The following is a 15375-nucleotide window of genomic DNA, read 5'->3' as shown; positions in this document are numbered from 1 at the left end:
TTGGTACAGTGGAAGCATCATTTGCCTGCCCGCCATCATCTCTAATGGTGTTATTCCTGTAGACCTATTGCGTGTGGCTCTGATTGCCATCATTACTAGTGGGAGTTTGAGGTCCCAATATTTGTGGTTGGCTACCACATATTTCATCAGAATTCTGATGATTGTCTGATTTCTCCTTTCTACTCTGTCGGAGCTCCTAGGGTGGTACACGATGTGGAGTATGGCTTTGACTCCCAGAATCAGCCACAGTCATTACAGCATCCAAAAAATGGGACGCTCCTCTCTGTCCACGGTCTGCTATGGCAGGCCAGGATGACTGAAAACGTGGTTCAGCAAGCGAATGGCTGTTTTTTCTGCTGTGTCATTGGTTGCTGGCAGGCACTCCACCCACTTTGTAAATGCGCAAGTCAATTTGAGGAGATATTTGTTGCCTCTTGCTAACCTGGCAACTGGGCTGACCCAGTCGATCTGGATTGTGCTCCAAGGGTGACACACCTTGCGCTGCAAGGGTGCTCTGTGAAGTGGCTTGGAGGGTTGAAACTGGCAGAAAACTAGACATGCCCTCACGTATTGTACCATGTCTTATTCCATGTGAGGCCAGCTATCATTGTCCCCCTCTGTGTTTTGGGAACCACCCACCTTTGTGTGGCTTCGGTTTCTGAAATATATACCAGTAGGTCATCTACAAGTGTGAGGTGCTGTTTAGTGGCATACAGGCGAAGGCAAGTTGTGTGATCCTGCCAAAGCCAGCTCTGTCACCAGGTTATTGGCAGGATCAGACAAGAAAGGGTGGGTGTCACCTTGGTGTTGCATTGCTACCAGGTCACCCTTCTGGAATTAATGGGTTAGCAATATGTTATGTTTGTGCGAAGATGTTTTATCACTGTGCTACATGGATACGCACCGGTGATCAGTGTGTTCCGAGTATTAAACACCCAAGTAGTGCCGTGACTTGCCCCAGATTTCGCCATGCTATTGGCATGGCCATTGCTAAGTTTGTCACTACCAGGTGATTTGGAGTGTCCCTTGACTTTCTTCCAATACACCTGTATGTTGTGTTTGGTTATTATGTTGAAACAAGCTGGAATGAGCTCTTTGTTCTTCACTTCTTTGCCACTTGAAGTAGTTGTGTTCTTTTGTTTCCAAAATGGCAAGTGGCATAAGAAGGTGCTTCTGGCATAGTTTGAGTGGATGCAGATTGCAAGTTCCGAAAAGTCGTGATTCACTGCAGTTTGCAGGGTGATAAGTACACTGGTCACTGCCTGTACACTGCCTGGTCCTGTTGCCTAGTTGAAATTGAAGTGGTTTGCACCAGGTGTGGAAAACCAATGGAATCTTTCACATTATGTCATCTCAGACACAATGAATTGTCATTGTGCAATAGACAACCATGCCATACGTTGAATGCAATTCAACATCGGGCTTCCAGGCAAATATTGAAGCAACCCTCCTTTACAAATCAAATGAACACCACACAGATCCTTACCTAGATTTCGCTGCAGGAATGCTAGCGATGCTTCATTACAGAGATCGACGGCGACAGAGAGTTGATCTCTCCTTTCAGCTTCAGGATCTTCCTGATCCAGTTGCCTGTCAGGAAGGTGAAATCTGGGAAACTCTGGTGAACCATTCCCCTGTAGGGGGAGAATAGAAGAAGAATACTTGAGTGGCCATTATAATTTTCAGAACACAAAAATGTATTTTCAAATAACCCAACCCCCTGAAAAACAAATGCAAGCACACACACACAGACCCTGCAGAGTCCAAAACCAGGGTCAGCCACAGAAGCAAAAAGGACAACACAAATGTTATCGATGTGCTTCTCACAGAACAATTGAGGCAATTGTGTGTTCTTTGGGTTGTGAACTGTGAAGTTGGACTGTGAAAAGAAATGAAAAGAAGTTCCTCCTTTGAGGAGGATACACAACTCTGAGTTTTTTTTCTTGCACTGATAGACTGGTTTCAAATCAGAAAGTGGTTTTGTAAGTGCCAGACTCAAGATAAATGACAGTAGACCAGAGTGGATTCAGAGATGGTGTTTGTTTTGTTTAATCTTATGCAATACCAATCCCACACCACCTTGCAAGTGGTCTAGATGACGGTAAGAACAACCAACCAACGGATGCCGTTGGCATGCCAAGACATACGTTCTCGTTGAAGTAGTGATGGTTTGAAGACAACAGCGAAGATACGTCACATGGGGGCAGTTTGAAGTCAGTGGCATCGTCACCACAGCTTTGACACACCACCAAAGCCTCAGCCACACGCGAATATCCAGCAAATTCTCACAGACATTGAAGAAGAGTGGGACAACATTCCACAGGCCATAATCAATAGCCTGGTCAACTCTATGCAAAGGAGATGTGTCACGCTGCATGAGGCAAATGGTGGTCACATCAGATACTGAGTGGTTTTCTGATCCACACCCCTACTTTTCTTTAAATGTGTCTGTGGCCAACAGAATTTTGTGAGATGTTACCCCACTCTTCCACCAAGGCACCTGCAAGTTCCCAGACATTTCTGGGGGGAATGGCCCTAGCTCTCACCCTCTGATCCAACAGGTCCCAGACGTGCTCAATGGGATTGAGATCCGAGCTCTTTGCTGACCATGGCAGAACACTGACATTCCTGTCTTGCAGGAAATCACGCACTGAATGAGCAGTATGGCTGGTGGCATTGTCATGCTGGAGGGTCATGTCAGGATGAGCCTGCAGGAAGGGTACCACATGAGGGAGGAGGATGTCTTCCCTGTAACTCACAACGTGAGCCTGCAATGACAACAAGCTCAGTTCCGATGATGCTGTGACACACCGCCCCAGACCATGACGGACCCTCCACCTCCAAATCGATCCCGCTCCAGAGTACAGGCCTCGGTGAAACGCTCATTCCTTCAACGATAAATGCAAATCAGATCATCACCCCTGTTGAGACAAAACCGCGACTCGTCAGTGAAGAGCACTTTTTGCCAGTCCTGTCTGGTCCAGCGACTGTGGGTTTGTGCTTTCTCTAAGGTCTGTATTACTAACTAGCATGCTACATTAAGTTGTAATCCGCGAGCTCAGGCTCAGAGTATCACAGGTTAAATCCAACAGTTTGAGAGTTAGGTTTAGGCATTAATTCCGAATGGTAAATTCCGAATGGTAAAGATAAGGGTTCAGGTTTGGAAAAAGGTTCAAACTGAAAGAAATTTAAACGAGTTCCTAGCACTGGGATGAAATCTGCAATTCTGGGAGCCGGAGTGTGTGGTTCAAGCCCTTCCTCTATCCAAATCCACAAAGCCCTAACAAGCCGACTGTATTGAAGGCACCTCCCGACGTCCTGGGGACCTGGACAAATGTTGAATACTGAAGTCAATCTGGTGTGAACTGGCTGGGAGACAAACCTTAGGGCTGTAGGTGAGACATGAGAGTGACTGCCATCACAGTAAGTACATTTTTGACATTATTATTGACAAGATCACAGATATACTATATTTAAGTTTATTTGTCCCGTACACAGATTAGCAGATGTTACAGCAGGTTCTGCAAAATAATTGAGTTTCTAGCTCATACAGTGCAGTAAATCTAAATCAATATAATACCAATATGCAAATCATCTAGAAAGTCGAAAACAAGAAAGAAATGCATCCCCTATACCAGGGTTCCCCAACTGGCCTGCCTGTGGTTTTATTGGGCCCCCCAAGTTTTCTGAGCAAAAGAAAATAATACATATTTTAAATATATTATATATTATAAATATATAATTTTTATTGTTGGACATAAAATACTGTAAAAACACCAGGAATTCAACTCCAGTGGATTTAAATTAAATAAATCTGTTCCCAAGTATTCCCACCCATAATAGAGAGACACGATATCGTATGCAAAAAAAAAGATAAAAGATGATATACAAGGTTTGAAATGATTATGTTTTAGTCAAACATATCTATTTGGGCTCCTTGCAGTCTACAAATTATTCGTAATGATGTTCCTGCCCTTCGACCATCCACTCAAGAAAAAATCGTCCCGCGGCTGAATCTAGTTGATGATCCCGGCCCTATACAGTAAACATGTATACAACATGAAGTTGCTGGGGTCTTTTTGATAAGGAAGGGAGGGTTCACACTGTTTCACAAAAAATACATTGGCCAATACAGAACTCTAATTACTGTAGTATATGCCATTTACGTAGCCCACAAATGATGGTATTGTATGTGAACCCAGTGGAAATCGAACCCACAAGTATGATGTTGCTGGTGTCATGCCAAAAGATTTTTCTCCAAGTGCATGAGGATATTTTTATGCGATTTTGATGAAAACCTATGGAAAAATTCTCAAGACAGGCTTGATGCAAACTAGTCAAATCAAATCAAATGTATTTATATAGAACTTCGTACATCAGCTGATATCTCAAAGTGCTGTACAGAAACCCAGCCTAAAACCCCAAACAGCAAGCAATGCAGGTGTAGAAGCACAGTGGCTAGGAAAAACTCCCTAGAAAGGCCAAAACCTAGGAAGAAACCAAGAGAGGAACCAGGCTATGTGGGGTGGCCAGTCCTCTTCTGGCTGTGCCGGGTGGAGATTATAACAGAACATGGCCAAGATGTTCAAATGTTCATAAATGACCAGCATGGTCCAATAATAATAAGGCAGAACAGTTGAAACTGGAGCAGTAGCATGGCCAGGTGGACTGGGGACCGCAAGGAGTCATCGTGTCAGGTACTCCTGAGGCATGGTCCTAGGGCTCAGGTCCACCGAGAGAGAGAAAGAAAGAGAGAAAGAGAGAATTAGAGAGAACACATTTAAATTCACACAGGACACCGAATAGGACAAGAGAAGTACTCCAGATATAACAAACTGACCCTTGCCCCCCAGCACATAATCTACTGCAGCATAAATACTGGAGGCTGAGACAGGAGGGGTCAGGAGACTCTGGCCCCCTTCCGAGGACACCCCCGGACAGGGCCAAACAGGAAGGATATAACCCCACCCACTTTGCCAAAGCACAGCCCCCACACCACTAGAGGAATATCTTCAACCACCAATTTACCATCCTGAGACAAGGCCGAGTATTGCCCACAAAGATCTCCGCCACGGCACAACCCAAGGGTGGGGTGCCAACCCAGACAGGAAGATCACATCAGTGACTCAACCCACTCAAGTGACGCACCCCTCCCAGGGACGGTATGAAAGAGCCCCAGTAAGCCAGTGACTCAGCCCCTGTAATAGGGTTAGAGGCAGAGAATCCCAGTAGAAAGAGGGGAACCGGCCAGGCAGAGACAGCAAGGGCGGTTCGTTGCTCCAGAGCCTCCGCTCCGTTCACCTTCCCACTCCTGGGCCAGACTACACTCAATCATATGACCCACTGAAGAGATGAGTCTTCAGTAAAGACTTAAAGGTTGAGACCGAGTTTGCGTCTCTTACATGGGTAGGCAGACCATTCCATAAAAATGGAGCTCTATAGGAGAAAGCCCTGCCTCCAGCTGTTTGCTTAGAAATTCTAGGGACAATTAGGAGGCCTGCGTCTTGTGACTGTAGCGTATGTGTAGGTATGTACGGCAGGACCAAATCAGAGAGATAGGTAGGAGCAAGCCCATGTAATGCTTTGTAGGTTAGCAGTAAAACCTTGAAATCAGCCCTTGCCTTGACAGGAAGCCAGTGTAGGGAGGCTAGCACTGGAGTAATATGATCAGGATTCTAGCAGCCATATTTAGCACTAACTGAAGTTTATTTGGTGCTTTATCCGGGTAGCCGGAAAGTAGAGCATTGCATTAGTCTAACCTAGAAGTGACAAAAGCATGGATTCATTTTTCTGCATCATTTTTGGACAGAAAGTTTCAGATTTTTGCAATGTCACGTAGATGGAAAAAGCTGTCCTTGAAATGGTCTTGATATGTTCTTCAAAAGAGAGATCAGGGTCCAGAGTAATGCCGAGGTCCTTCACAGTTTTATTTGAGACTACTGTACAACCATTAAGATGAATTGTCAGATTCAACAGAAGATCTCTTTGTTTCTTCGGACCTAGAACAAGCATCTCTGTTTTGTCCGAGTTTAAAAGTAGAAAGTTTGCAGCCATCCACTTCCTTATGTCTGAAACACATGCTTCGAGCGAGGGCAATTTTGGGGCTTCACCAAGTTTCATTGAAATGTACAGCTGTGTGTCATCAGCATAGCAGTGAAGGTTAACATTATGTGTGTGTGTGCCATGATAAGCTGTTTGTATGAAGTCTGTTTCTGTAATAGATTTATGGATTGGCTGCAATGCACCATTTATTAATTTGCATTATATCTTCTATGTTCTGATCTAAAGCCTGAGTTTGCATCCAATCTTATGCACACTCTGACTGTCCGATTTAAGTATGAGAAGGCAGCAAGAGAGAAAAACACAGAGAGAGTAACTTGCCGGGGAGTTGAAGAATTAAACATGCAGCAGAAATTCCTTTTGCTGATCTGCTCATCATTATCATTATGATTACTGAAACAGCAACAACAAAATAGAACAGTATTCTTACCCCTCTCTCATTCTGTTTTTCTCCCTGTGTCTCTCTCTCTCTCTCTCTCTCTCTCTCTCTCTCTCTCTGTCTCTGTCTCTGTGATGAATTGGTGATGGTAAAAAGCCAAGAGCTGTCTCTCTGTGTGAGATTTAGTTACTGTGGTGTCAGTCAAGCCACAAGCTGAACACACAGACTCCTTTACACAAAAACACAATTTACGTACATGATGCACACATGAGCGCACACACACGATGTATGTCTGCTCGAGTTATGCAGGGAATCATGTCACTACACATGTGACAGTATGCAAAGTACTTCTTACAAATCACATCAGTGAATACAATTTGTGACCTTGTATTTTTCCTACATTAAATAGAATTCACAAAATAAAAATACAATTCTGCTCTCTTTCAAACGCCTTTCGTATTTAAACTGATCGATTTGATGGGATTGTTAAATCAATTTAAGACAGCATTAGTTTTACGAAGCAGTATTTACAGTCGCAGGAACAATAAGAAATGTCCTTATTTTGCTGTTGTTCCCCTTTATTGCATCTATTGGAATAGACTCAACGGGCACTTGTGTCAATCTATTTGAAAATTAAATATTTCTGTTAAACAAGCTGTGTATGAGAGTGAGTGATTGCATGTTTTGACAGTGCACGCACACACACACACATTCTTCACACATTGAACCACATACATCACACATAGTTATCATTGGCCTTGGCTTTGCACATTAATGAGTCACACTCTCAACCACACACAATCACAAATTACTGTACACACACACACTCCCACACACACATGGCACACACACACACACACACACACACACACACACACACACACACACACACACACACACACACACACACACACACACACACACACACACACATACAGTATACTTCTACTTGGTGCTAAACAGTATACTGTTGTATCAAGAGCAAATATAAGACTTTCAGTACCATGGGCAGTGGTCATACATCAAATCACATTTTAATGGTCACATACACCTGGTCAGCAGATGTTAGTGCGGTTCCAGCGAAATGCTAGTTCCGACTATGTAATATCTAACAAGTAATCTAACAAATTCACAACTATCTTATCCACACAAATACACACACATGTAAAGGGATGAATAAGAATATGTACATACTATAAATATATGGATGAGCGATGACGTGAGGCATAGGCAAGATGCAGGAGATGGTGTAGAACACAGTACATACAGTTGAAGTCGGACATTTACATACACCTTAGCCAAATACATTTAAACTCAGTTTTTCACAATTCCTGACATTTAATCATAGTAAAAATCCCCTGTCGTAGGTCAGTTAGGATCACCACTTTATTTTAAGAATGTGACATGTCAGAATAATAGTAGAGAGTGTAACGGTTTTCTGTAGGCGAAGGAGAGTCGGACCAAAATGCAGCGTGTAGATTGCGATCCATGTTTAAACAACAAACGTAAACACGAATCAATACAAAAACAAAGAACGTAAATGAACGTAACGAAAACCGAAACAGCATATACTAGTGAAAACTAACACAGCGACAGGAACAAGGACACAAAGGACAATCACCCACGAAACACACAAAGAATATGGCTGCCTAAATATGGTTCCCAATCAGAGACAACGATAATCACCTGACTCTGATTAAGAACCGCCTCAGGCAGCCATAGACTAACGCTAGACATCCCACAAAACCCCAAGACAAAAACACACCACAATAACCCATGTCACACCCTGGCCTGACCGAATAAATGAAGAATAAACATAATATATTTCGACCAGGGCGTGACAGAACCCCCCCCCCCCCTAAGGTGCGGACTCCCGGACGCACATCAAAACAATAGGGAGGGTCCGGGTGGGCGTCTGTCCATGGTGGCGGCTCCGGCTCCGGCGCGGAGCGTGGAACCCACTCTATAAATGTCTTAGTCCCCCCTCCTCGCGTCCTAGGATAGTCCACCTTCGCCGCCGACCATGGCCTAGTAGTCCTCACCCAGAACCCCACTGGACTGAGGGTCAGCTCGGGACTGAGGGTCAGCTCGGGACTGAGGGGCAGCTCGGGACAGAGGGGCAGCTCGGGACAGGGGCAGCTCAGCACTGAGGGGAAGCTCAGCACTGAGGGGAAGCTCGGGACTGAGAGGAAGCCCAGCACTGAGAGGAAGCCCAGCACTGAGAGGAAGCCCAGCACTGAGAGGAAGCTCAGCCAGGTAGTTGGATCCGGCAGATCCTGGTTGGTTGACGGTTCTGGCAGATCCTGGCTGACTGGCAGATCTGGAAGAGTCTGGTTGACTGGCAGATCTGGAAGAGTCTGGTTGACTGGCAGATCTGGAAGAATCTGGTTGACTGGCAGATCTGGAAGAATCTGGTTGACTGGCAGATCTGGAAGAGTCTGGCTGACTGGCAGATCTGGAAGAGTCTGGCTGACTGGCAGATCTGGAAGAGTCTGGCTGACTGGCAGATCTGGAAGAGTCTGGCTGACTGGCGGATCTGGAAGAGTCTGGCTGACTGGCAGATCTGACTGCTCCATGCTGACTGGCGGCTCTGGCTGCTCCATGTAGACTGGCAGCTCTGGCTGCTCCATGCAGACTGGCAGCTCCATGCAGACTGACAGCTCCTTGCAGACTGACAGGTCCATGCAGACTGGCAGCTCCATGCAGACTGGCATCTCCGGCTGCTCCATGCAAATTGACAGCTCTGGCTGCTCCATGTAGACTGACAGCTCTGGCTGCTCCATGCAGACTGACAGCTCTGGCTGCTCCATACAGACTGACAGCTCTGGCTGCTCCATGCAGCCTGACAGCTCTGGCTGCCCCATGCAGACTGACAGCTCAGGCTGCGCTAAACAGGCGGGAGACTCCAGCAGCCCAGGATAGGAGAAAGGCTCCGACAGCGCTGAACAGGCGGGAGGCTCCGGCAGCGCAGGAGAGGAGGAAGGCTCTGGCTGCGCTAAACAGGCGGGAGACTCTGGCATCGCTGGAGAGGAGAAAGGCTCCAGTAGCGCTGAACAGGCGGGAGGCTCCAGTAGTGCAGGAGAGGCGAGGCGCACAGTAGGTCTGATGCGTGGTGCTGGCACTGGTGGTACTGGGGCCGAGGACACGCACAGGAAGCCTGGTGCGGGGAGCTGCCACCGGAGGGCTGGTGTGTGGAGGTGGCACAGGATGAGCTAGACCGTGAAGGCGTACTGGAGATCTTGAGAGCAGTGTTGGCACAGGACGTGCAATGCTAGGGATGTGCACAGGAGGCCTGGTGCGTGAGGCTGGCACCAACTTCACCAGCCGACTAACACGCACCACAGGACGAGTATGGAGCGCTGACCCAGGTGCCATCAAATCCCTGACACGTTCCGTCGGGCGAATTCCATGCAAAAAGCACCAACACAGCAACTCCCTCATTTCTCTCTCCTCCAATTTCCCCATTAACTCCTTCACAGTCTCTGCTTTGCTCACCTCCAACACCGGTTCTGGTCTCCTCCTTGGCTCCTCACGATAAACAGGGAGAGTGGGCTCAGGTCTGACTCCTGACTCTGCCACACTCTCCCTGAGCCCTCCCAAGAAATTTTTGGGGCTGACTCTCGGGCTTCCATCCGCGTCGCCGCGCTGCCTCCTCATACCAGCGTCTCTCAGCTCTCTCCGCCTCCAGTTCTTCTTTGGGGCGGCGATATTCTCCAGGCTGATCCCAGGGTCCTTCTCCGAACAATTCGTCCTCCCATGTCCATTCCTCTCTTTGCTGCACCTGCCTGTTGACACGTTGCTTGGTCCGTTTGTGGTGGGTGATTCTGTAACGGTTTTCTGTAGGCGAAGGAGAGTCGGACCAAAATGCAGCGTGTAGATTGCGATCCATGTTTAAACAACAAATGTAAACACGAATCAATACAAAAACAAAGAACGTAAATGAACGTAACGAAAACCGAAACAGCCTATACTAGTGAAAACTAACACATCGACAGGAACAAGGACACTAAGGACAATCACCCACGAAACACACAAAGAATATGGCTGCCTAAATATGGTTCCCAATCAGAGACAACGATAATCACCTGACTCTGATTAAGAACCGCCTCAGGCAGCCATAGACTAATGCTAGACATCCCACAAAACCCCAAGACAAAAACACACCACAAAAACCCATGTCACACCCTGGCCTGACCGAATAAATGAAGAATAAACATAATATATTTCGACCAGGGCGTGACAGAGAGAAGGATTTATTTCAGCTTTTATTTCTTTCATCATACATCATACATCATGTCATCATACACTCAATAAGTATTTGGTAGCATTGCCTTTAAATTGTTTATCTTGTGTCAAACGTTTCGGGTAGCCTTCCACAAGCGTCCCACAATAAGTTAGGTGAATATTGGCCCATTCCTGACAGAGCTGGTGTAACTGAGTCCTTGCTCGCACACACTTTTTCAGTTCTGCCCACAAATGTTCTATAGGATAAGGTCAGGGCTTTGTGATGGCCACTCCAATACCTTGACTTTGTTGTCCTTATTAAGCCATTTTTCCACAACTTTGGAAGTATGCTTGGGGTCATTGTCCATTTGGAAGACCCATTTGCAACCAAGCTTTAACTTCCTGACTGATGTCTTGAGATGTTGCTTCAATATATCCACATACTTTTCCGCCCTCATGATGCCATCTATTTTGTGAAGTGCACCAGTCCCTCCTGGAGCAAAGCACCCCCACAACATGATGCTGCAACCCCTGTGCTTCAATGGTTGTGATGGTGTTCTTTGGCTTGCAAGCATCCCCCTTTTTCCTTCTAACATAACGATGGTCATTATGGCCAAACAGTTATATTTTTGTTTCATCAGACCAGAGGACAGTTCTCCAAAAAGTATGATCTTTGTTCCCGTGTGCAGTTGCAAACCATAGTCGGGCTTTTTTATGGTGGTTTTGGAGCAGTGGCTTCTTCCTTGCTGAGCGGCCTTTCAGGTTATGTTGATATAGGACTCGTTTTACTGTGGATATAGATATTTTCATACCTGTTTCCTCCAGCATCTTCAAAAGGACCTTTGCTGTTGTTCTGGGATTGATTTGCACTTTTGGCACAAAAGTATGTTCATCTCTAGGAGACAGAACACGTCTCATTCCTGAGCGTTATGACGGCTGCATGTTTTTTTCTGAGGTCTTGGCTGATTTCTTTTGATTTTCCCATGATGTCAAGCAAAGAGGCATTGAGTTTGAAGGTAGGCCTTGAAATACATCCACAGGTACACCTCCAATTGACTCAAATGATTTTAATTAGCATATCAGAAGCTTCTGAAGCCATGACATAATTTTTGGGAATTTTCCAAGCTGTTTAAAGCCAAAGTCAACGTAGTGTATGTAAACTGCTGACCCACTGGAATTGTGATACAGTGAAATAATCTGCCTGTAAACAATTGTTGGAAAATTACTTGTGCCATGCACAAAGTAGATGTCATTGCCAACTTGCCAAAACTATAGTTGGTTAACAAGAAATGTGTGGAGTGGTTGAAAAACTAGTTTTAATGACTCCAACCTAAGTGTATGTAAACTTCCGACTTCAACTGTACATATGAGATGAGTAATGTTGGGTATGTAAACATTATTAAAGTAGCATTATTTAAAGTGACTACCTCTATGTAAACATTATTGAATGGACTAGTGACACCTTTATTAAGTCCATTTATTAAAGTGGCCAGAGATTTGAGTCTGTATGTTGGCAGCAGCCTCTCTATGCTAGTGATGGCTGTTTAACAGTCTGACGGCCTTGAAATAGAAGCTGTTTTTTGATCTCTCTGTACCAGCTTTGATGTACCTGTATTGACCTCACATTCTGATAGCGGGGTGAACAGGTGGTGGCTCGGGTGGTTGTTGTCCTTGATTATCTTTTTAGCCTTCCTATGACAATTGGTGCTGTGTCCTGGAGGACAGGTAGTTTGCCCCGGTGAAGCGTTGGGCATAAAGCACTACCCTTGCAGTGCAATTTCCCTGCCAGGGGGTGATACCGCCCGACAGGATGCTCTCGATTGTGCATCTGTAAAATACTGTGAGTGTTTTAGATGACAAGCCACATTTCTTCAGCCTCCTGAGGTTGAATAGGCACTGTTGCGCCTTTTTTGTTACGCTGTCTGTGTGGGTGGACCATTTCAACAACAAAAGCAGGAAGTACCAGTGACTCATTCAATAATGAAATTGTCAGATGATGCAGATGCTACGATACAGGACTGCTTTGCTAGCAAAGACTGGAATATGTTCCGGGATTCATCCAATGGCATTGAGGACTATTCCACCTCAGTCACACATCAAGTGTCTTATATTGGCTGAAAGTTTAAATTATTGTTAATATAACTGCACTGTCCAATTTACAGTAGCTATTACTGCAAAAAAATGGCATGTAATTGTTTGAGGAGAGCTCTTAACAACAAAACACTTTCTTCACCGCGATAGTTTTGATAAATTCGCCTCTGAAGGTGAAATGTGTACTTATATTCTGAAATCTTGCCCTGATTTATCATCCATAGGGTCCCAGAGATAACATGGAGTGTCATTTTGTTAGATAAAATCATTTTTCATATCCTAAAAATGTCCATATAGCATGCACAATCAATTTTGTATTTCCACTCGTTCAATTTGCAATGAAACGAATCTGTGAAAATCTAACCCTAGTCAAATCACGTTTGTATTTATTTCTCAGAGATCCTGGAACATAACCAGACTTCACTATATCATTACGGGTGTAGTATATTCTATAGGACACCAAATTTGGTCAGAGAGCGACGCCTTCATGGTACACCGATTCACTTGATTGATTGTGACTTGATTGATTGTGTCAAATAAGCACCAATCTGGGTCAAACAAAGCTAGCTAGATAACCAATGAGCTGGGCTTTACGGGAAACCCCGTATCTGTCGCAAAATGTTGCTGCTAACCTTGTGTGACAGCAAGGCTTTTCCTTTTGGACAAAAATTATAAGAATATGGAGAGTTATGAAGTTATGAAAACTGGGTGTTTAGCAAATGTTTAACTTATAATATGGCTACTAATACTGGAGAAGCTATATCAAAGTCAAAGTATACCATTTTGACAATATTCTTGCAGAAAAAAATGTAATGTGAATGTAAATGTCTCCTTCACGATTTTCCCAAATGTACCTGGCTGACTTCCCACTAAATGTCATGTAGTTTTCTCATACTTCAAGTTATAAAACTTTGCACATCCACTGCTTCCATCTTGTTGACACCATCGGAATTACAACCAGAGTGATGGCTAAATTTGGGACCTTTCTGTTGCATTTCAAATATGGTGGTAGAAAATGGTTGTTTTTTTCTTTGTATTTTCTTCTACCAGATCTATTGTGTTATATTGTCCTACATTAAATTCACATTTCCATAAACTTCAAAGTGCTTCCTTTCAAATGGTACCAAGAATATGCATATTTTTGTTTCAGGGCCTGAGCTACAGGCAGTTAGATTTGGGTAAGTCATTTTAGGCGGATATTGAAAAAAAGGGGGCTATCCTTAAGAAGTGATAAGTGCTTGACCTTAGCTGAATCTGGTAATGAATGGTGTGGTTGTTGAACAAGGTGAAGAGACTAAATTACTTGGCTTTACCTTAGATTGTAAACTGTCATGGTCAAAACATATAGATTCAATGGTTGCAAAGTTGGAGGTGAGAGGTGTAGCCGTAATACAGATATGCTCTGCTGTTTTGACACCACACTCCAAAAAGCAAGTTCTGCAGGCTCTAGTTTTGTCTAATCTTGATTATTGTCCAGTTGTGTGGTCCAGTGCTGCAAGGAAAGACCTAGTTAAGCTGCAACTGGCTCAGAACAGCTGTGTATTGCTCTTAATTGTAATCAGAAGGCAAATATTAACACTATGCATGCCAGTCTCTCTTGGCTAAGAGTTGAGGAGAGACTGACTGCATCACTTCTTCTTTTTATAAGAAACCATGTGTTGAAAATTCCAAATTGTTTGCATAGTCAACTTACACACAGCTCTGACACACGCACTTATCCCACCAGACATTCCACCTGGGGTCTTTTCATAGTGTAACGGCCATTGTTGGTGGTGGAAGAAGAGGAGGACCAATGTGCAACGTGGTAAGTGTCCATATTGATTTAATAGAACAATTGAACACTGAAACAAAACAATTAAGCAACAACGAACGAAACGAAACAGTCCTGTATGGTGAATACACAAAACAGGGACTACGATTGACAGCTGCCTCTGATTGAGGACCATACCAGGCCAAACACAGAAATCCCAAATCATAGAAACTCACTTCCTGACCATACTAAAACAAAGAAAAAACCAAAGAAACTAAGGTCAGAACGTGACACATAGTCCCCAAATCCAGAACAAATTCAAGAAAACGTACAGTATTATATAAGCCCTTATTGCATGGAACTTCCTTCCATCTCATATTGCTCAAATAAACAGCAAACCTGGTTTCAAAAAACAGATGAAGCAACACCTCGTGGCACAACGCCTCTCACCTATTTGACCTAGATAGTTTGTGTGTATACATTGATATGTAGGCTACGTGTGCCTTTTTAAAAATGTATGTAGTTCTGTCCTTGAGCTGTTCTTGTCTAATGATGTTCTGTATTATGTCATTCTGTTTTATGTTTCATGTTTTGTGTTGAACACCAGGAAGAGTAGCTGCTGGTTTTGCAACAGCTAATGGGGATCCTAATAAAATACCAAATACCAATAGGTGCCCTTCTTTGTGAACCATAGGAAAACCTACCTGGTCTTTGTGGTTGAATCTGTGTTTTAAATTCACTGCTCGACTTAGGGACCTTACAGATATGGGGTACAGAGATGTGGGGTACAGAGATTGGGTAATCATTTTAAAAGCACATTAAATGCTATTATTTCAGTTAAGTCCATGCAACTTATTATGTGACTTGTTAA

The sequence above is a fragment of the Oncorhynchus masou genome, chromosome 22 (genome assembly GCF_036934945.1).
Source record: "Oncorhynchus masou masou isolate Uvic2021 chromosome 22, UVic_Omas_1.1, whole genome shotgun sequence".
Lineage (NCBI taxonomy): Eukaryota > Metazoa > Chordata > Actinopteri > Salmoniformes > Salmonidae > Oncorhynchus > Oncorhynchus masou.
Note: the sequence above shows the minus strand (reverse complement) of the source record.